Consider the following 23,804-nt stretch of genomic DNA (forward strand, 5'->3'; position numbering starts at 1 on the left):
AATAATGGAAAGTAATATTCATGGAAAACTTTAACAGTGAATTTCTAATCTTTTGTCCATTTTTTTTATTGTAAATCTTTTATAACTTGAAGGACAAATGGGAATAAGCTGTAAAATGAAAGGCCAAGTGGTGCCTTCTAGACTTCCAGTTTGGATGTCTCACTCTCACAGGCAATACATGCCATGAGCTCAGTGTCTCAGCTGGTGAGCTCCCAATCCCCAGCACAATGCTGGGGAATGAATGAACAGGTAAGGGAACTCCTCATTACAATACAGTGACACTCAGCACTCTCGTCTCTACCAGTGATCTTCCACCTAACTCCACAAAATAGTCCACCTAAAATAACAGTCCATCTAATTAAATAAAAGATTGTCATTATTAACATTTTCAGGCTTAAGTCACATGGAATGTCACAGGCCTCAAGTGCAGCAGAAGGAAGCAAGAGGCAAATCTGAAAGGTTAACTCTCTTCTCAATCTCACCTTCAGCAAGGGAGGAATATTGGGCTGAGTGAAGTTGCCACCTCACTGGTCTCTGCCCCAGTGATGAGATTTGGAAAGCCAATCCGCTTCTTTGGTGAGGGGAAGCAGGCAGGGGAGTGCCATGGGGCAACTGAGTCAGAGGAGACCACATGCTTGCATGTCTATTCCAGCAGAGTGAGAAATCAGCTAGCCCCCTTGGGTCTTTGTGGGCCCAGAGAATGCTCTTGAAAGAAAGGATGGGCAGCATGCATGATGGGCTGGGTACCTCAAAGGGGTGAGGCTGTGAATTATTTGGGAAAACTTGTTAATGTTTATCGATTTATACCAGATGCTATTCCGTAAGCAGCGAGCCCATTCAGTGTTTTGGGAGCCCCAACCACAATTAAAAAGGTCCATTAGCCAGTGTAACAACCGACTTCACTTCATGATAGGTTAATCCCCCCCAAAAAAGCTCCTAGCAAATAATAAAACTTTCCCTCCCCAAAACACAATGGGCTTTGGAGTGGGGCCAGCAGGTTAAAGAGCTCTAGGATCTAGCAGACTATTATGAGAGTTGTGGAGTTGTAAGGCAGTCAAGAGAACACTCTGCTAACAGCTCTCTCACACGTATATCAAGAGGCTTTAGGTCAGCTGACTGCACCTTGGGCAGAACAAGGGTGTCTCCCGGGGCAGAGTTCATGTGTCTCAAGGAGCATCGTGAATAGGGGGGTAGCTACATGAGATAGCTCAGCACCGCATCCAATTGTCTACAGGATGGGGAACTGGGAGAAGGTCAACTAGTCATTGGCATCCTTCCCTTAAAACTCACTGAGAACAGGGCCTGCTCATAACTATCTGGAGTACATGTATCTAGAGCAAATATGACTAATTCAAAGTTACCTTTATCCTCAGGCACCTGCCCTAAGTCAGCTGCTTTACTCACACCTTGCATTGCCTCTCCTCAGTGACTGATTCAGTGGATAATAAGACAACAACTTCCGGTCTGCCAAGTCTCCTCAGTTTGGTATTTAACGATCAATGGCATGAACTATCTCCAAGATGTTATTTGTCTTCCATGTACCTCAGTAAACAAAGAACAGAAGAGTCAGGTAGGGCTTGACTCACTCAGGATAACAACAGAGGTGCCGTGTGAAATGATTAGCATAAAGTACTGATGTACAAAGTATATTTCTGGGACCAGCTCCTCACCTCTGTTTCAGCCCCTTTATGCTGGGGCAACTGAGCAGGTGAGTAAGTTACATTGTTTCAGTCTCCAGCAGATGTACCAAAATCACCACCTTGCTGACACTCATTTACACCCTTGGTGGTGGTATCAGAAGATAGGTCAGGGAGTGTATAGGCAAAACATATTTTGAACTTACATAGTTTATGTAAGGACCAAGTATAACCAACTTTATACCTATTTTACAGGTAGGGAAGTTGAAGCACAAAGACTGAATTATAGTTGCCTCTAGAGATGATCTCACCAAATCAAGCCTTAGGTGCATTGCAAAGACAGCGACATGCAAGCATTCATTGTTGCTCCCTGTGCTGTGCCTGTTCTGGTGATTTTAAAAAGTATTTTAACTCACACAAATGTCTTAAAGCTGCATTAATGGAATATTGTGGTTTGGAGAAAATACACAAAGCATGCTCACCATTGCCTCAAGTTTGCCCCTCCGTGTGTACTATAGACCACATGGAGCACTCTCTGCAGGGTCTGGGAACGGAGAGCTACAGAAGTAGCTGACTTCCCCTTTGCAGAAAAACAAAAAACAGGGAGGATCTGAGTATGGAGGGCCCTTCTGTATATGGATCATGTGTAACTGAGGCCATAGGTCTATTTATTAAATCCCTCTTCCTGTTCCCACTGTGCTAGCTGCGCCGAGTCTGAAAGCAGAACCCTTCCAACCCTCACTGAAAAGATTTGCCCGAGCATAAAGCCCAGTATGGTACAGCACTGGTTTGCCATAACATTTGTGCCTAAAATTTCAGGTTTGGGGTGGGACAAATGTAGAGACTTTTCTCCCTGTCTAGGTTAACAAGTAGGGCATAGACCACCAGTGGCACCTTGGCCTCTCCCTGTGGCACGTCCTGAGGACTGAAATGCTGTGGTCTAACAAAAGTCTTTGTGCTTACTATTATAGTGGCATCTGGGTTAAAATTAATGGCCTATGATATACAGGAGGTCAGACTAGATGATCTAATGGTCCCTTCTGGCCTTAACCTCTATGAAACTAAGTATATGAGCCACCAGTGATTCAGTATAAGACAGCATGGGTTATGTGAGCACTTCACAAAGTGGCCCGTTTTCCTATTACTGCATTGACTTTATAACTGTGCAGCTCATGAGCTGCCATAGTTTTTGTTGTTAAACCCGGTTTCCTGAAATGGATCACTAAACAGAGCAATATCTGGGTATGTATTGGATTGAAAATTGGCAGACAGTCTCCACCTGGGAGGACAACTGCACCAAATATTTAAAAAACAAATCAATACGGGTACTGCTTTTTAATTCAAAGAATTTTTCAATTGGCTTTCGCTGCCATTTTACATTACTCTAATAAAAAGGATTCTGACCTGCAATTTGGGATGTGTGACTGGTCTTGAGGAGAAAACTTCCTGCAGTTGAGCTAGATGCAGTATAATGAAAATAAAAATAGCAATAAATTATTTATGCTCTGTGATCATGACCATATTAAACTATGGGCTAAATCCTACAGTCCTTACTGAGTCGTCAAGGGTCTGGCCCATTGAAATCCACAGGAGTCTTTTCACTGAGTTTAAAGGGCTTTATATCAGACCTTATAGGCAGAGCTCTCATTGACTTCAGTGGGAGTTTTGACTGAGGCAGGAGTGCAATATTTTGTGCTCTCTCTGAATGGGAATCACTTGACCCATTACTAAAGTGCAGTCACCATTCTGATGGAAAGTAGCAGCTAGTTAATAGTGTACTTCTGCATAATGTAGGGCAGGAAGTAAGGGAAAACAGTACACTAAAGTGAAGAAATGTAATTCAGGCAAGCGGAATTTTACTATTCAGGCTAAAAGAAAAGGAGTACTTGTGGCACCTTAGAGACTAACCAATTTATTTGAGCATGAGCTTTCGTGCTGTAGCTCACGAAAGCTCATGCTCAAATAAATTGGTTAGTCTCTAAGGTGCCACAAGTACTCCTTTTCTTTTTGCGAATACAGACTAACACGGCTGTTACTCTGAAACCTATTCAGGCTAAGTTATCATAAACACTTCATGTCCCTTAAAACAAAGCGATTCCATTGACTATGCCAGTTCCAAGAAAACTATTTAACTCACATTATTTACTGGCTAGTATACATCTCCAGAAATCTTATTTCCACTGTTTAGACTGTTCACCATAACAAGATTCTCTTGCAGAATTTCAGAGTGGAGCAGAATCATGGGATTTATAAAGGTGAGGGTACTTTCAGGTTTGTAGAACTTTTTGAAAAGGTAGGTAGAGAGGGCACCTTTGAAAAAACCCCAGACATGCACCTCTTGCTGTAATTAAACTTACTGCAGTATTTCCAATCCTACACACAAGGCAGATAATGCAAACAGCGCAGGGGAGTGTCTGGTGACTCCAGTTTCTGCTGAACGGGAGAAAGCTTGTAAGATCCCTCATAAGAGACATAAGGCCCAATTCCTATTTACACCACTCCAGCAACCACTCCAAGGCCATTTTAAGGCATAGGACTGTAGGTTCAAACCTAGGGTCCCAGCTGCTAGAGACATTTCATGAATCTGAGCTTTCAGTTAGAGGAGGAAAGTAGCATATTGCTCTCATGCTTAAGAAAAGCTTGAAAATGACAGCTGAGGATGCAGTGACACTTACCTTCATCTGCATACAAGCTGAATCAATTGCTTTGGGGGTGTGAACTGCCCAGGCACCTCAATGAGGTGTTACCACTAAGACCCACTGCTTTGGGGGACCCTGCCAATACCACCCCAATGAAGAACACTGTGGAAGGATAAGGAGAGTGCAGTGTAGCTGGCCCGCCCACCTAAGGGATGTAAGAAATGGGGGACTCCCCCCTTCCCCCGCTGCCTATAAGGGAGTAGAGCTTTTGCTGTTGCTCCTGCAAAGACGGGGCAGCCCAGGCAGCTGTCCCTGCCACTCTGGGAAGAGAAGGCGGCACCATGCCAATGACCAAGGGAGTGGGCAGGGCTATAGGTGGAGCGAAATCATGGTGCACCTAGGGTCCCAGATTGCCCCTTTGCAGTGGTAGAGTAAAGGGTGGTGTAAAGGGGCAATAATGTAAATATAAACCAGGCCCTTAGTACCCAACCTTCAGCCTGCTCATTCCCTATTCTACTAAACTACAACAGCTAAAACATTTAAAGTCAGCTGGGACAGAATCAAAATGTGGCTCAACATATCAGGCCACAGCAGGCACAAACTCACTTCTGTTAACATTGAATATGCCTTTACTAATAGGAAAATCAGCTATTAATTATTTGTATTCTCATAGTGCCTAGGAGCCCCACTCATGGACCGAGACCCTACTGTGCTGGGTGAAAAGACGGTCCCCACCCCAAAGGCTACAAATGGCTCAGATTGTAGTAATCATTCACTGTTCTCTTCCTGCAATCTCTGTGCATGGTCCTAGTGAATAAACATTGCTACATGTCTGAGTTCTCCAACAATAAAAACCTGTGTCTGATCCGTTTTGCCTTCACCCTGCAGGTCCAAGGAGAGGGTAGAGTGAGCCTGCCCTTTGAACAGCCCTTGCTCTGAAAGGTGTGGCTGCCATGGCTGTTCGTTCATTCTCTGAGGTTCTCAAATGGCCAGGTACAGGAATGGATGAAAAGCCTTATTCATGAACCAGGCCCAGCTATGCCACAGGAGGTAGGGACAACACCTTTTGTTTGCTCAGGGATTTTTCACCCAGTACCCTGCAAGGAGTCACTCTGAAGCTGAAAGGGATTTCAGCCACCTAATGACTTCAGCGCTGCTCCATGTGAGTAATGGCTTGGCCATGCAAACTACACTGCACATCCCCACAAACTAGAGGGGAAAACCAGAAAGTCACAGGTTATCAGAAGGATCCTTTTGCTGTGACTCTAAACCCATTTTCAGTTCCTCTGCTCAGAACACCTCACTGACAGCACTCGCTCAGAACCATTCCCCCTCCACTCGCAAAGTTTGTCAGGAGACCGGGGTGATTACTACCTGGGAACTAGGTTTGCCAATTTTGGACAGACATATTCCTGGAGGTTTTATCACATGACATGATCTTTAACTAAAGATTAATCTTTACATTCCGGGAGATTCCAGGACAATCCTGGAGGGTTGGCAACCCTACTGGGAACCAACAGACCCTACCTCCTGGCTGGATTCACCATTACCTCCTATAGTCATTTACATTAGTTTGAAGTGGGTATAAAACATAGCCATGCTGATTTAGGAGCCTTTTACTTTTCTCTGCACCATTTAATTATTTACACCAGTGCAAAGTGAATCAGGCTTAAAATACCTGCAGCTGAGTTGTATTGGCTCCTAGTAACTAAATAAGCATGGTTAGAAAGTTTGATACCCAAAAATTAACCTAAGAACAACTGGCTGGGGAAAGACATAAACATGCAAAGGTAAAGAAGTTTAAAGAAAATCTGCTTCGTGGACACCGCTTCTGTCACCAATGGCAATCCCTTTTAGCTCACCTTAAGTCCAGCCATTAACATTTGATGCCTTCTGCAAATGGATCAAAATATGCACAAATGATGTATATCAGTCTAATAATAAGATACCAGTTAACCTTTGGTCATGTTGCTTTGGACATGTCAGAACATGGGCAGCAGCACCGTGCATACACAGGAGTCTGGATAACTGGGAGGGGAAAGCCAGGGTAGAGGAGATGAGGGCATCCGTGTGGATTCCAGCAGGTGTGGAATTGTGGCATACTCCAGCACTGTTACTGAGGCACTGCTGAGATATTGCAGCTGGGGTTTGGTGCTAACTACCTGAATTGCAGGGATGAATGAGAAGGAAATTCAGAACAGGTTGGTATTGCTGACAAAGTATACAGATAGAACCAAGACATACTGCTGATTTCTTTAGTGTTGCATGTTCTAACACTAGTAGCTGGTTGCTGGTTACACCCAATGCTGATGCTGAAGAACTATTGACAGTAATTGTGACTGACTAAATAGTTTTTCCAGGGAGACTGGCCTTATTTGTTTAAAGGTCTCTTTAGCACCCTCTAACACAGATTTCTGCTCTGGAGAGCTACACTCAGGATCTTATTTTTCAGTCATCGCTTCCTTCTCCCCTGCTCTACTTGACTCAGTGGCCCAGCCCTTCCTCTGACTTCCTCTTCCTGGCTGAGCTTCTGTCAGAGTCCCCTCCCTTCCTTCATGATTGAGTGGGGAATTTTATTTTGGGGGAGAGGGGAAGGCAAGGGGATGGACTGGTAACTACCAAACACCTTCCACATGTCACACAGCAGAATCTGAACCTTTTAAATCTTGACAATGGTCTTTTGGAGCCAGATGCTGTCACCTTTCTTCATGCTGAATAATAACCCCACTCCTCACATAGTCCTTTTCATTTCAGTGGGACCACTCAAGGAGTAAGGTGGTACACTCACCGATAGGAAGGATGGCAGAATGGGGCTTTTATTGAATAGTCAAGGAAAAGGAAGACAACCACTGTGAGGACTATTGTACTTAGGCTGATAGCAGAGACCACAGAGGGCTCTTCATGCAAGGATATCCATCTACAGGTATTTGAAGGTCTTTAAATGTCAAAGAGTAAGGGAGTCCGAAAGGCTGGAACTAGGAATAATGAACTTTTAGGCTAGTTGGCACACACTGAAGTCTATGAGAGAGGGAGAATAGTCTGATGGTTAAAGCACCAGACTGGGATGTAGAATATCAGGATTCAGTTCCTAGCTCTGTTACTGACTTCTGGTGTGACCTTTGGCAAGTCACTGAACACCTCATTTCTCCATCTAAAATGGGGATAATCCTTCTCCTTTGGGCTGTCTTCCCTATTCACATTATAAGCTCTTTGAGGAAGGATCTCTCACTACGTGTACAGCATCTAGCACAAGACTCCGAGAAGCGGGGGCCTCTAGGGGCTACTGGAATATAAATAATTATTATTTGTGGGACTATTTTTAAACACTTTTGCAGGTTGCATTTTTTTAAATAAAGAACATTGCTTTCCTTACAACATAAATACTTCTGCATGCACGTGCTGTAACTCCAAAAGCAACAATTGTGTAGGGAAGGTGGATTTTTACTTTTATAAAGGTGTGGAGTTTTTTTTAAAGGTTTATATTACCTTTAAGATATGGATACTGTTGGAGATTTTGTGAGATACATAGCTTATAACAACATCCATAGGCCTAGATGTGCAATGGGATCTGCTCATACAGACCATGTTCTTTTCCACCCCTACAGAAAATTTCTACTCTTTAGCAAAAAACCAAATGCCAAAATCACTTGATTTGGAAATGGTGCTGCAGTGCCTGATGGGAATTGTATAGTCTGGATGCCTCATGCTCTCTCACTCCTCTGGAGGCCAGGTTCCTTCACTGGGCTACATCTCCCCTGATGCACTACAGTCTCCAATCTTGCCTGTGTGTTTAACATTTATGCATGTGCTTAACTTTAATGGGAGTTTTCACGCGCTTAAAATTAAGCATGTGTGTAATTATTTCCAGGAATAACTAGCTGCACTCAAACACAAAACCCCACTAACTCCCACTACAAACAGCTTTATGTTTCACCTAGCCACCTAAAAAAATAGTAAATTTCACAACTCCAGAAATAAAACCAGTTAAAACCCAGAACATTAATTATGGCAGTTAATCAAATGGTCTAAAAGTAGTCCTATTACTATCAAACCCAAACCATTCACATGTAGCTAGACATGATAATTTTAATAATGCTAATGGTTAGCAAAGAACAAACTTTAGAAAGGTTTCAGAGTAGCAGCCGTGTTAGTCTGTATCTGCAAAAAGAAAAGGAGTACTTGTGGCACCTTAGAGACTAACAAATTTATTTGAGCATAAGCTTTCATGAGCTACAGCTCACTTCATCGGATGCATTTAGTGGAAAATACAGTGGGGAGATTTATATACATAGAGAACATGAAACAATGGGTGTTACCATACACACTGTAAGGAGAAAAGGAGTACTTGTGGCACCTTAGAGACTAACCAATTTATTTGAGCATGAGCTTTCGTGAGCTACAGCTCACTTCATCGGATGAAGCTCACGATGTAGCTCACGAAAGCTCATGCTCAAATAAATTGGTTAGTCTCTAAGGTGCCACAAGTACTCCTTTTCTTTTTGCGAATACAGACTAACACGGCTGTTACTCTGAAACTGTAAGGAGAGTGATCACTTAAGATGAGCTATTACCAGCAGGAGAGCGGGGGCTGGGGGGAAGAAAACCTTTTGTAGTGATAATCAAGGTGGACCATTTCCTGCAGTTGACAAGAACGTCTGAGGAACAGTGGGGGGTGGGGGTGGGGGATAAACATGGGGAAATAGTTTTACTTTGTGTAATGACCCATCCACTCCCAGTCTCTATTCAAGCCTAAGTTAATTGTATCCAGTTTGCAAATTAATTCCAATTAAGCAGTCTCTCGCTGGAGTCTGTTTTTGAAGTTTTTTTGTTGAAGTATTGCCACTTTTAGGTCTGTAATCGAGTGACCAGAGAGATTGAAGTGTTCTCCAACTGGTTTTTGAATGTTATAATTCTTGACGTCTGATTTGTGTCCATTTATTCTTTTACATAGAGACTGTCCAGTTTGACCAATGTACATGGCAGAGGGGCATTGCTGGCACATGATGGCATATATCACATTGGTAGATGTGCAGGTGAACGAGCCTCTGATAGTGTGGCTGATGTGATTAGGCCCTATGATGGTGTCCCCTGAATAGATATGTAGACACAGCTGGCAACGGGCTTTGTTGCAAGGATTGATTCCTGGGTTAGTGGTTCTGTTGTGTAGTGTGTGGTTGCTGGTGAGTATTTGCTTCAGCCCCCAACTAAAACCTCTCCAATGCATCATCAAGGATCTACAACCTATCCTGAAGGACATCCCATCACTCTCACAGATCTTGGGAGACGGGCCAGTCCTTGCTTACAGACAGCCCCCCAACCTGAAACCTAATTCTGTCAAGAATTATAACATTCAAAAACCAGTCGGAGAACACTTCAATCTCTCTGGTCACTCGATTACAGACCTAAAAGTGGTAATTCTTCAACAAAAAACTTCAAAAACAGACTCCAAGGAGAGACTGCTGAATTGGAATTAATTTGCAAACTGGATACAATTAACTTAGGCTCGAATAGAGACTGGGAGTGGATGGGTCATTACACAAAGTAAAACTATTTCCCCATGTTTATCCCCCATCCCCACCCCCCACTGTTCCTCAGACGTTCTTGTCAACTGCGGGAAATGGCCCACCTTGATTATCACTACAAAAGGTTTTCTTCCCCACAGCCCCCGCTCTTCAGCTGGTAATAGCTCATCTTAAGTGATCACTCTACTTACAGTGTGTATGGTAACACCCATTGTTTCATGTTCTCTATGTATATAAATCTCCCCACTCTATTTTCCACTGAATGCATCTGATGAAGTGAGCTGTAGCTCACGAAAGCTTATGCTCAAATAAATTTGTTAGTCTCTAAGGTGCCACGAGTACTCCTTTTCTTTTTGCGAAACTTTAGAAAGAATCCCATAAAAGTATTCAAAAGCTAAACCAAATAAATTTCAATTTAAAACTCATAATGGAAATGAAAGCCATCAAAATACCCTAAAGTTTTCTACAAATCCTTTAAATCATGAAAAATCATGACAATTTTCATTTATAAAAAACAAACAACACAAAACCACACCATCGGTGAGGATTTGGGATTTGATCCTAGGATTTTTTGCAGGAGCATTTGGCATAGTTTTGTACAGTTGGATGCCAACATCTGCTATTTCTAACTTATATTTTTGATTAGAGGCATTATTGGCAAAATACATATAATTTTTACATTTTGGGAATTATTTATTTCCAAAGGGAGAACTGAGGAAGCATCTCTACTTAACCTAGACAAAAACACCACAAAACATTGTGTAGGGAACAATTCTGCACTGGCTAAAGGATGAACAAGGTGATTTAGCAGGCATTTTCCACATCTGATTTGCACATTGCACTCCTCAGTGACACTGGTTAGAACAGAGGAAGTCACAATGGCTGAGGAGGTAGCGTATAGTCTTGTACTACTCAAGTTTGTTTGATCAGTTACAACACTTTATAGAGCATAAAGCAAGGTCATCCCAGGAGAGAGCTTTCCTGTGTGATTCTGTTTTAGCACTCAGAACTTGGATTATAAATATCTGTTCCAGACTAGAGAGAGGAAACTTCACTTCACTCCAGCCCTGTCTACATTACAAAATAGAGCTGTTGCAGAAAATGGTTGCAGCTGAACCAGCATTGATCACTATTTAGCTGTCAGTGGAGACAAAGACAATTTATGTTCAGAGCAGTTTCAATGAAATTGCTATTGTATTGACAGGAGCCAATACAAATACTTTCTGGGTACGTCAGCTGGGATATGCACAGCATGGGCTAGATGAAACGTTGCTGACCAGGTCCTCTTGTACGTACTTACAGCTCAACCAAGGCCAGATCCAAGTCCAAGCAGTTTATTTACCAATTCTTTTTTAACGGTCAGCTTGCTGACTCCTGTAAAGAATTCTCATAGGTTGGTAAGGCACTGTTTTTTTTTTTACTGAAGCCATGCTGGTTAATTCCTATCATACCGTGCGCATCCAAGTGTTTTATTGTTTTTGCTAATTTACTTAGTGCTGACGAAAGGTTCAGTAGTATAATTTACTAGGTCACAAGGACAGTTAGCTTAACACATAGGAGGGGGGGTTCTCTTTAAATTCTGGAGATCAACAGCCAAGCCAGTTGGTGCCAGCTGTGAGCAAGCAGTATGGTCCGAGTTTCTCATGCATTGGAGTCAGATATAATTGTACAATGTGGTACAGAGACCCCAGGTGGAACTTTCTAACAAGTACCTTTGTTTCTTGTGGGCTGCTTAAGATATGCACAGTACAAGGCAAATTCATCCCTGGATTCTGTCCATGAATTTGTCCCTATGACTTACATGAAGTTTATCTAGGTCCCACACATGCAACTTCAGAACCAGTGACATTACAGTACAGCTTTTCTATCCAAGGTAGCAGTTCATCTAGTGTAAGTGACCTCCCAGGGCAGAGTAGGAATCAGAGTAGGACTCAGAATGGGATGGTGCATCTAGAAGGGGTATGGCGAGCAGCCACGGCACCACCTACTTCATGTCCACCTTCACGGGAGAAGCAAGAGCAGTTTTCAGGGTCAAGTGAAGTAGGTAGCTCCTTGCACGCCCTTGCTTCCCTGCATACGTATGCAGGTAAGTTCATGTTGGAGCCTCCAGTAATATCAAATCAGGTCTCTAAACACCACAAGCAATTTATGGGCCTAACTGTGCAAACACTGGCTAGCAGGCACAGTGTTTACTCCTGTGAAGTCTCATTGAAATCAATGAAACTATTAATGGGTGTAAGTTCTACTCCTGATACGAAGTCTTTGCAGAACCAGGCTTTATAATACTTAACCACAATACTCCGCTCTCTCATGACATCTTCCATCCAAGGCTCCCAAAGTACTTTATAAAGCTATGCATGAAAAACATGGGAGACAGCTATAATTTTTATCAATATTATGTTTCAGAGTAACAGCCGTGTTAGTCTGTATTCGCAAAAAGAAAAGGAGTCCTTGTGGCACCTTAGAGACTAACCAATTTATTTGAGCATGAGCTTTCGTGAGCTACAGCTCACTTCATCAGATGCATACCGTGGAAACTGCCTTTAAAAAAAATTTTTTTTTTTTTTTTTTTTTGCATCTTAGAGACTAACCAATTTATTTGAGCATGAGCTTTCGTGAGCTACAGCTCACTTCATCAGATGCATACCGTGGAAACTGCAGCAGACTTTATATATACACAGAGAATATGAAACAATACCTCCTCCCACCCCACTGTCCTGCTGGTAATAGCTTATCTAAAGTGAGCATCAGGTTAGGCCATTTCCAGCACAAATCCAGGTTTTCTCACCCTCCACCCCCCTCCAAAAACCCACCCCCCATACACACACAGACTCACTCTTCTGCTGGTAATAGCTCATCCAAACTGACCACTCTCCAAGTTTAAAACCAAGTTAAACCAGAACATCGGGGGGGGGGGGTAGGAAAAAACAAGAGGAAATAGGCTACCTTGCATAATGACTTAGCCACTCCCAGTCTCTATTTAAGCCTAAATTAATAGTATCCAATTTGCAAATGAATTCCAATTCAGCAGTTTCTCGCTGGAGTCTGGATTTGAAGTTTCTTTGTTTTAAGATAGCGACCTTCATGTCTGTGATTGCGTGACCAGAGAGATTGAAGTGTTCTCCGACTGGTTTATGAATGTTATAATTCTTGACATCTGATTTGTGTCCATTTATTCTTTTACGTAGAGACTGTCCAGTTTGACCAATGTACATGGCAGAGGGGCATTGCTGGCACATGATGGCATAAATCACATTGGTGGATGTGCAGGTGAACGAGCCTCTGATAGTGTGGCTGATGTTATTAGGCCCTGTGATGGTGTCCCCTGAATAGATATGTGGGCACAATTGGCAACGGGCAGTTTCCACGGTATGCATCTGATGAAGTGAGCTGTAGCTCACGAAAGCTCATGCTCAAATAAATTGGTTAGTCTCTAAGGTGCCACAAGGACTCCTTTTCTTTTTATCAATATTATGTGTGTCTCTATTTGCTTGATGATTGTAGGGAGGCCTGCTGTATGGAGGGCTAAAGGTTAACTCAGTACTAGCTGGCTTGTAGCCCAGACAGGAAGCCAGACAGTGACTTCAACTCAACTGCTGGTACTCAGATGGACAATGCAGAGGTTAATTCCTTTGAAGATTACCTCCTCCTGGGCCTCTCAAGCAGGAAAAGTGAAACAAAGCACTTGGGAGGGGTTAAAAGCCTCAGCCCAGAGGCTAAGAGGGAGACAAAGAGAGGCAATGACTGCCATGGAGACACTGTCCCTCCACACCCAGACATTAGGGGTTGGGGGAAGTTACACATGCCTAAAGCTGGTAGGTAGGACAAGATGCATGTAGGCCTTTTGTTATTTTCACACTTTTCTTCTCTGTTCTGTCCTTGTGAGTAAATAGGTAATGCTTTGTTCTGAAGAGGCTGGTCTGAGTTACTGCATTTAACTACTGGTCACAAGCCTCTATGGCAGATACCAAAACCAGCTGGACCTGCTAAGGAAACATGGAAGGCAAACTGGTCTGCAGTAACCTGGAGACCCAGTTTAAAAGCGGGGTGAATCATGGGATTCCACCCCAAGAGAAGCTGAGGTGCTGGGCTTGGCACTTAAAGAGGTGCCCGTGAAGAGACAAAGAGGGTCAAAGGTATAGCTTACCCTGAACTGTGACACTAATTCTCACAGTATACCTGGAAGGAAAGTAGTCTCCTGTGTGCTGTAATGTGGTATCCATTCTGCATCAGCAACAGGTTTTAGAAGGGGAAAGAGAAGAATAACTTTCCCAGTAAAGCCATCAGGGGAAAAGAAGGCAGAAAATAATTTTATAAAGATAATGTTGAAGTAAAAAGAAAATGGTACAGAGTTTAAGCATAGAAGTTTCTGGTTATCAGGGAATAAGGTACAGATTATCAAGGGGTGCGAAATCCCGTTTAGGAACAGGTGGCGTAAGGAATACATAATCTGCAATCTCCCCGATTAGGGGTAAAAGTTTAACCGGTCAAAGTACAGACATTGAGATATGGGGGTATGTTGTCCATATAATGGCTATGTTCAGGTGTGGAGTATAATGAATGGATATGATGATGGGGATGAATCTACCCTCATTTGGTGGGATTTAATGTTCAGTGAGTTTATGGTTCCAGTTCATATGGTCCAGTGGAAAAAGTCTCTCAGTCCCTTTCCCATAGTTGATGCACGATGTCGTACTGGCTCACATCTCCTGGTACTGTCGGTGGCCAGTGATGTGTTCGATGTAGATGTCCCTGGACCATCGGATGGTGTCCGAGACCATGAGGCACCACATGAGCCGTGCGTAGCATCGACCAATCCCACAGGTCTGCAGCACACTCTAGTTGCAGGGGTCCCAAGCGCCCAGGGCTCTGATGATCAGGGCATCCATCTGCACCTCGTAGCCCTTTGCTCTCAGGGTGTCGGCCACGGGGGCGTATTTTTCCAGCTTACGAGCTCGGGCTTCGCGGAAGGCCAGGGTCCTGTTCTCGAAGGAGACCGTGATGTCGACGAGGATGATCTTTTTCAACCACAATAGTCTCCCCAAGGGGAGGTGCACCGTTCCTGGAGGTACTGCAATACCAGGTCAATGCGTGGAGTGGATGGAGCAAGCTCCTATTCCATCTCTCTGTTCCAAAAATCCATTTAATATATAGTCCTCAGATAGAGGACGTAATCTACTCCAAGCTGGAATCTGGCCAGAATGTTGTGGCCAATATCTCTGCTGTCATCAGTAGTGTTGATGAATCTGCCAGTGATCACATGTGGACAGGACCTCAGTTTTACATCTTACCCCCCCTAAAACCATACTGGGGCGTTGGTTCAGCACTGACTCAGAGGGCAGAGTGCCATCTACTGAATCACCAACACCACTTCCTGTAGGACTTTGGGTTTTTGGATGTGGTATTTCCAAGTACTGATTAGATTTGTGGCTGTTTAGCTAAGGATATCACAGAAAGGATATGGGTGCAAGACATATAGGTTTTCCATAGGTACAGAAGAAATATTTGAAATGAAATATCCTGTCGTATTACACAAAAAATTTGAAGTGCGTTATGCAAATATATACTGTTTCTCTGTTAGGTGCTGTTCATGTCTTACAGCAAGGAAAACTCAGTCATTTCAAATACAGGAAAGAAGGCAACATTATCTGTCCTTTGTGTCCCATGCCTCCTCCAAGACACTTTAAGGAATGCACTTCTAAGAGAGGCAAAGAGTCCTGATGGCACCTTATAGACTAACAGACGTATTGGAGCATAAGCTTTCGTGGGGGAATACCCACTTCGTCGGATGCATAGCATAAGCTTTCGTGGGTGCATGTATGCATCCGACGAAGTGGGTATTCACCCACGAAAGCTTATGCTCCAATACATCTGTTAGTCTATAAGGTGCCACAGGACTCTTTGCCACTTTTACAGATCCAGACTAACACGGCTACCTCTCTGATACTTCTAAGAGAGTAGTCATCTTACTTAACAGCTAGGCATGGTTATCTCATATTACAAAAAGATTAGCCAAACTTTTCTGGGAGAGTTATACTTTTATCTGTAACTTTGGTTGAAGAAATCTTCTTTTTAAATAACTCCTAGATACACGTGCGCACACACCCATGCCCCAGCTCAAATGTATCTGGTTACTGATGCTGATAAATGTATTTGTCCCTTGATATGAAAAATGAAAGATCACAGCCTCTGGCTCCTTGCATGGTAGGTGGCTGGCTCTAAATAGTTAAACAGCACATTTTCACTGAGGTGGTGCTGGCATGCCAGCACAAACAGCCACAGTTGTACAGGATATATAACTTGTTCCTGCAACCCTGCCAAGTCCAGGCAACCTCCCCTGGAATTTGACTGCTCTTTTATAATTCCTGTGAAGAAAATTTTGCTCATATAAATGTTTGCAAAAAAGCAGCTGGAAAGGATTAGGAACATGTTTGAAATAAAGTTATAAGTTAGGAGTGTTTGAGATCCTTACGTATGAATTTTTGACTGTTTACCCAACTCTAGCTGTTCCCCCTTTGCTGGCTTTTTAAAATCAATTTAACTGTCTCCATAAGAGGTCCTGGTGAAGAATCCAAAACTTCCCCAAACAATCTTCTCTAACTAGTGCTTACTAATTTTTGTGTCCCTAAGCAAGGTCAAGGATTGAAACAGCTGGAGACTGAGCTAATCCAATTTATAACCAAGGCTCCTCACAAATGGAGCTGTGGGATGCCTGGGAGGTCTTACATCAGCCAGCTCATGGCCAGACAAGAAGGCCCAATCCAACCATGACAGTGCATTAAAATTTCCACATTGCAGTTAATGGGAGTTTCTGGTGCACAAGCACTGGAGCATCAGTGATGCTGGAATAACCCTATTAATGAGTTTCTCCAGACAGTGACTGTACTGTGCGTGTGCTCCCTGAACACTCCGTAAACGGAGACTCAAGCCTAAGATGAGCCAAAAGAGCAGGTTCTATGTAAGCCACTTAGAAGCTGTGCCAGGCTTGTCTCAGCCAGAAGCTGCTTTTGCAGAGTGAGAAGTGCTGCAACCTATGATGCAAGCGGTGCGCTGAGGATGTCAGCCATTAGGGAGGTCAATGGGGCATCTTCTATGGCCACTACAATAAAATATTTTAGCCTACAGGAATCCTAAGGACCCAGTATGCATCAAAAGAGTCCACTGCTAGAGAACACAGATTCCACTAAGCAGGATGGTAGTAATACAGTAAAACAATACTCAATCAGGAGTGCACCACTGCATTCAAGAATTCAGTGCACACTGACTATGGATAAGATCCATTATTACTACAATCCCATGTCGGATTGTAAAAACCAAAGCTTTTCCTTGCTAGACCTCACATCCTCAGCACCACTAAAAAGCCTGTGAGAGCATTTGGGACAGACTTCCAAGATGGGGAATGGCAGATAGCTGGGGCTATATCCCAATAAGCTCACATTCCATGGCCAAGAGACTCTGTCATGTTGTAGAAAGATAGGATGATGATGCCTTTCAGCAGCATTTGTAGCACTAGAGCCTGGGAATTTATTGACCTTTGAGTAAACTTTTCCCAGCCATTCTAAACACTTAATGCTTCCAAAGATGTTCTTCCTTATAAGGATTGAATATCAGTCTCCTTTTCTTTGGTCTTTACTCCTTCTCCTGGATTTATATTTCTTTTCTGCTCTTTTAGGAAGCTTTTGTTTCTTCTCAGCTGCCCTACGTGCCCTGACAAGTGTTGATCCTTCAGCGTATTCCCAGAAATATTCCTCTTTGTGAAGAATTGGGAAATGTGGATCAACTCTGTGGAAGACTCTTTTAGTGAGAATGTCTGTAGCATCTTTGCCAAAAGAGTCTAATAAAGGTGGCTTAATTTTTTTATTTTCCTTAATAGAGCAATCTTGCCATCGGCCCCAGAAATGATGGGATTGTTGTCTGCAACATCCTTGTTATCTCCAACCCATATCTCACAGCATCATTCCTGAAAATTTACATATCATACCAACAGGTGTTTACAAACTTCCTGGCAAGCTGCAATTCTTAACTAAACTACAGCTTCTGGACTACATTTGGCTCTAATGGGGTTGTTCGCAATTGCACAAGAGCTGAATTTGGCCTGCTAATGACATTGGAAGTGTACCATCTGGAAACACCTACTTGTAGAGTCACGCATCACCCTGTTTCAAAGCTTCTAATAAATTCTGGAAATGTTCCACAGCCTTTATTAAAAACCTGAATATGATGTATGGTTCCTCCTTTACCTTTCAACTAGGGCTGTCAAGAGATTAAAAATATTAATCATGATGTTAAACAATAATAGAATATCATTTATTTAAATATTTTTGGATGTTTTCTGCATTTTCAAATATATTGATTTCAATTACAACACAGAATACAAAGTGTACAGTGCTCACTTTATATTTATTTTTAATCAGAGGTGAAAGTAACCCAGTACGTTCCGGTACGGCATACTGGCAAGAGCCGGTGCGCTGGACCGGACCGGCTTTCCCAGGCGGTGATTTAAAGGGCCTGGGGCGCCCGGCAGTGGCTGGAGCCCCAGGCCCTTTAAGTTGCTGCCAGAGCCCCACTGCTGGAGCCCCCAGGTAGCGAAGGTGGCCGGGAGCCCTGGGGCTCCCTCAGCGATTTAAAGGGCCCAGGGTTCCGCTGTGGGTAGCAGCAGCCGGGAGCCCCTGGCCCTTCAAATCACCACTGGAGCCCTCAGCCGCCGCTGCTACCCTGTGGCTCCAGCAGCAGGACTCGGACGGCAATTTAAAGGGCCCAGGGCTCTGGAGCCCTGGGCCCTCTAAACAGCTCCCAAGCCCCGGGGCTCCCAGCCGCCTCTGCAGCTGGTAGCTCCAGTGGTGATTTAAAGGGCTGGTGCTCCAAGCTGCCTCTACTGCAGCCAAAGCCCGTAGCCCTCTAAATCTTGATTTAAAGGGCCCGGGGCTCTAAAGGCCCTGCCTCTTCTGGTTGAGGCCCCACCCCTTCCGGTCAAGGCCCCGCCCCTGCTCAGGACTCCAGCGTACAGGTAAGTCCTTTAAGTTACTTTCACCCCTGTTTTTAATACAAATATTTGCACTGTAAAAAACAAAGAAATAGTATTTTTCAATTCACCTAATACTAGTACTGTAGTGCAATCTCTTTATCATGAAAGTTGAACTTACAAATGTAGAATCATGTACAAAAAATAACTGCATTCAAAAATAAAACAATGTAAAACTTTAGAGCCTACAAGCCCACTCAGTCCTACTTCTTGTTCAGCCAATCGCTCAGTCAAACAAGTTTGTTTACATTTGCAGGAGACAATGCTGCCCATTTCTTGTTTACCACCTGAAAGTAAGAACAGGTGTTCACAAGGTGCTGTTGTAGCAGGCATCACAAGATATTTACCTGTCAGATGCGCTAAAGATTCATAGATCCCTTCATGCTTCACCCACCATTTGAGAGGACATGCGTCCATGGTGATGACGGGTTCTGCTCAATAAAGATCCAAAGCAGTGCAGACTGACGCATGTTCATTTTCCATCATCTGAGTCAGATGCTACCAGCAGAAGGTTGATTTTCTTTTTTGGTGGTTTGGGTTCTATAGTTTCCGCATCAGTGTGTTGCTCTTTTAAGACTTCTGAAAACATGTTCCACACCTTATCCCTCTCAGATTTTGGAAGGCACTTCAGGTTCTTAAACCTTGGGTTGAGTGCTGTAGCTATCTTTAGAAATGTCAGATTGGTACCTTCTTTGTGTTTTGTCACATCTGCTGTGAAAGTGTTCTTAAAATGAACATACACTGGGTCATCATCCGAGACTGCTATAATAAGAAATATACGGCAGAATGCAGGTAGAACAGAGTAGGAGACATACAATTCTCCCCCAAGGAGTTCAGTCACAAATTTAATTAACCCATTTTTTTTAATGAGCATCATCAGTCTAGAAGCATGTTCTCTGGAACGGTGGCCAAAGCATGAAGGGGCATACGAATGTTTAGCACATTTGGCATATAAATACCTTACAATGCTGGCTACAACAGTGCCATGCGAATGCCTGTTCTCACTTTCAGGTGACGTAAATAAGAAGCGAGCAGCATTATCTCCAATAAATGTAAACAATCTTGTTTGTCTTAGTGATTGGCTGAATAACAAGTAGGACTGAATGGACTTGTAGGCTCTAAAGTTTTACATTGTTTTGTTTTTGAGTGCAGTTATGTAACAAAAAAAATCTACATTTGTAAGTTGCACTTTCACAATAAAGAGATTGCCCTTCAGTACTTGTATGATTTCTTTTATCATTTTTACCATGCAAATATTTGTAATTAAAAATAGTAATATAAAGTGAGCACTGTACACTTTGAATTCTGCGTTATAATTGAAATCAATATATGTGAAAATGTACAAAAACATCCACAAATATTTAATAAATTTCAATTGGTATTCTATTGTTTAACAGTGCTATTAAAATTGCGATTAATCACAATTAATTTTTTAAATCATGATTAATTTTTTTGAGTTAATCACATGAGTTAACTGCGATTAATTGACAGCCCTACTTTCAACCCATCTATGTTCCAGGTACAGATTTTTTTTGCAGATACTGCCTGCTCTCGAGGACACATTCTCCACCATATCCCAAGTCACTCCAAAAGCTGTGTAAGAGTACCATAATACTTCAGTACTTACAGACAGCTCCATACTCAAAGAACTTCCCAATGTCATTGCTGCCATTTGGCAGGTATGTATAGTGACGTGCAAAGAGGGTAAGCACACAAAAGATACATGCAGTCAGTGACAAAACCAGAAACAGCACCCAGCTGCCCTGACCCTTAGTTCCATGCTCTATTTCCTGGAACCTATTGCTTCCAAAAGCAAAAGGTATATATATTCTTTCTGCTTAATACCTTGAACATGGATTTCCTTTGGTTTTGCAACATGTGTCTGTTTATCCTCTTTTCCTGTGTTTTCTCACTCATTTGGAGTAGGATTAGTTCTTCTCAGTGATTATTTAAGATAGAAAAAAATGTTAGATGATATAAGTTACATCCTGTGTACATCACAAGATCCAAAGACAGTATACATTCCTTTTTAATATGAATTACAGTGGGAAGGACAGAGAAAACACCATTAGACAGTTAACGCCAAGCAGTGCAAGAAAAGCCGATAAGTAAAATTTTCAAAACTGTCCAAGTGCCTTGGAAGCATATGTTCCATTGACTTGAAAATGGTATGTAGCCTTTGAGTGCCTAAGTCACTTCTGAAAATGAGACATTAAGTTCTTTTGAAAAAAATTTACCCAAAGCTCCTGTATTGATTTTGCCATTTCTGTAAAGATAATAGGGGCATAAGGCTATTTGTTCAGGACCAAACCGTAAGTCTGTGAAGTGTTTCTACTGAGTTTTATCATATGCTGCTGCACTTTTAAGTCAACAGAAAATCCTGTAGCCAAATGCCAAAAGCAGCAGTGTTAACTCCTAACCTAAATGAACCTCTTTCACCACAAGGAAGAGAACTCCACAGGGACTGAAATAGTAACATTAGCAAAGAAGCAAAAAGAAAAGGAGTACTTGTGGCACCTTAGAGACTAACCAATTTATTTGAGCATAAGCTTTCGTGAGCTACAGCTCACTTCATCGGATGCATACTGTGGAAACTGCAGAAGACATTATATACACAGAGACCATGAAACAATACCTCCTCCCACCCTACTCTCCTGCTGGTAATGGCTTATCTAAAGTGATCACTCTCCTTACAATGTGTATGATAATCAAGTTGGGCCATTTCCAGCTCAAATCCAGGTTTTCTCACCCTCCGCCCCCCCCCCCACACACACACACAAACTCACTCTCCTGCTGGTAATAGCCCATCCAAAGCGACCACTCTCCCCACAAATGTGCACGATAATCAAGGTGGGCCATTTCCAGCACAAATCCAGGTCTTCTCACCCCCCCCATCCCCCACCAACTCACTCTCCTGCTGGTAATAGCTCATCCAAAGTGACCACTCTCCTTACAATGTGTATGATAATCAAGGTGGGCAAAGAAGGCGAGGTAAGCAGCACTTTTATAAAATGTTGTCTTTGTTCCTGCTCCTCTCCCTCTTCAAAAGGGAACTCTCAGCTAGAAGGGGATTGGGTAAGAGTCCATCACTACATCGCTGTAGCTAGGCATGGGATTAGCTGCCACAGGGGATATATAGACAAGAAAGGCCATGCTAGTGCACTGCGCTCTATCATGTTAGGGGTGGTATGGATTATAAAGGGTTTTTTTATTGTTTGTGGAGGCAGGAAAAGAGGGTTGTAAGTGCCTAGATACCCTAGGTCAGATTCTCATCCTTGTTACACAAGTATAAATAAGTGGAGTGACTGGATTTATAAACAGAGCAACTGAAATCAGCATCTGGGCTTCTAATTCTACCAGATATTTTGGAGACCAATCCTGTTCCATTGAAATCAGTGGCAGCAAGACTAGGACCATCCTGTTCTCATATCTGTTTCAATACTATGTACAACATTTTAATGAGCATAACACAGTAACTTGGAGTTGGTTCTGTATTCCTTATTCACATTCCTGATTCCTGCAAGCGCTTCCATTGAATTGAATTGTGTTTCAAGGGATAGGTAAGAAATAAATATTACAACTACATGAAAATTCTGCTTTTTTTTGTTCACCAGTTTCTATTAGCCTAGCGGCTCTGGCATAGCTTTCCTGTTAGACTGCAACATGAATAACCACCAGTGTGCTGAAGGGGAAAAAATGAAACAGGCAAATTTTCCACTGAAACTGAGGGGAAAATCTCAGCAAATTTTATAATAAAGTTAGGGAAACTCTCTCTTCCTCCCAACCCCCAATCCACAATTTTACAAAACGTTAGTCTCTCCCATCTTAAAAAATACTACCCATGACCCCACTTGCCTCTCCAACTACTGCCCAATCGCCTTCTTCCTTTCATCTCTAAGCTGCTTAAAGACACAGTTTACAATTGCTATTTGGAGTTACTCCCCTCCAATTCCATCTCAAAGCCTCTGGCTGCCACCCCTTGCATTCCATTGAAATTGCTCTTGCCAAAGTCTCCAATGACTTCTTCTAGCCAGAGCTCAGAAGCAGTAATTCATCATCATTCTCCTTGATCTATCAGCTGCCTTTGACCCAATCAACCATGCTCTTCAAATCTGCCCTCCCTTGGCTTCCACAACAGTCCTCTCCTGGGTCTCCTCCTACCTCTGTAATTCCTCCTTCAGAGGATCCTCCTTATCTCTTCTCTAACTTTCTGTAGGGATTCTACAGGGCTATGTCCTTGGTCCCTTCCTCTTCTCCTTTTATACCTTATCTGTGGGTAACCTCATTCAATTACCATCTCTGTTGACAATTCACAGATCTTCCTCTCTACTCCAGACCTGTCTCTTTCCATCCAAGCTAAAAATCTCTGACATCTTGTGGATGTCTAGCAATCAGCTCAAGCTCAATGTCCCTAAAAAATAAACCCATTTAATATTCCCCCTCAAGCCCTGCCCATTATCTCCTCTCTCCGTCACTGAGGACACCACTGCAATCCTGTCCGTCACACAGGCCTATGACATGGTAATTATCTTCTCCTAAAACCTCTCTCTAGGTCCTCACATCCAGGCTCTTTCTAAATCTTGCAGATTCTTTCTGGATAACATCTCTAAGATACAACCTTTCCTATCCATCCACACGGCTAAAACTCCCATCCAAGTTCTAATCACCTTGCATCTTGATTACTGTAGCATCCTTCTCTCTGGACTTGACAAAGGCCATCTTGCCCCATTCATATCCAGTCAGAATGCTGCTGTGAAGATCATTTTCCTCGCCCATTGCTTTGACCATGTTACATGTCTCTTTGCATCCTTCCACTGGCTCCCCCTTCTCTATTGCAACAAACACCTTATTAAATTGCTTTCACAAATACTGCCATGACTCCTGGGAGGTGTGAGGGGAAGGTGTGAGCCTTACTTAATCAACAATATCGGTCTATATTTATTAACTATTTCTGGCTGTTTATTCTGTGCCCCCTTTTCCCCAT

At 42.9% G+C, this 23,804-nt stretch overlaps 1 protein-coding gene and 1 pseudogene across 8 annotated transcripts in view; both read right to left on the reverse strand.

The window, feature by feature from the left end:
* LOC144267747 (uncharacterized) overlaps positions 1–23,804 on the reverse strand; it is a 96,383-nt gene that overhangs the window by 33,446 nt on the left and 39,133 nt on the right. Inside the window, exons 5-8 of one of the 8 annotated variants that reach the window (XM_077821995.1) lie at positions 3,042–3,094; positions 2,120–2,217; positions 1,362–1,542; positions 483–762 (exon numbers count right to left, since the gene is read on the reverse strand). The exons of 4 other annotated variants lie outside the window; for them this stretch is intronic. The gene's annotated coding sequence lies outside the window, so the exon portion shown is untranslated. 3 more of the 8 variants (XM_077821996.1, XM_077821998.1, XM_077822003.1) reach the window with 3 other exon arrangements.
* On the reverse strand, positions 14,845–15,006 carry LOC144268494 (U2 spliceosomal RNA; annotated as a pseudogene).

The sequence above is a fragment of the Eretmochelys imbricata genome, chromosome 7, assembly GCF_965152235.1.
Source record: "Eretmochelys imbricata isolate rEreImb1 chromosome 7, rEreImb1.hap1, whole genome shotgun sequence".
Classification (NCBI taxonomy): Eukaryota; Metazoa; Chordata; order Testudines; family Cheloniidae; genus Eretmochelys; species Eretmochelys imbricata.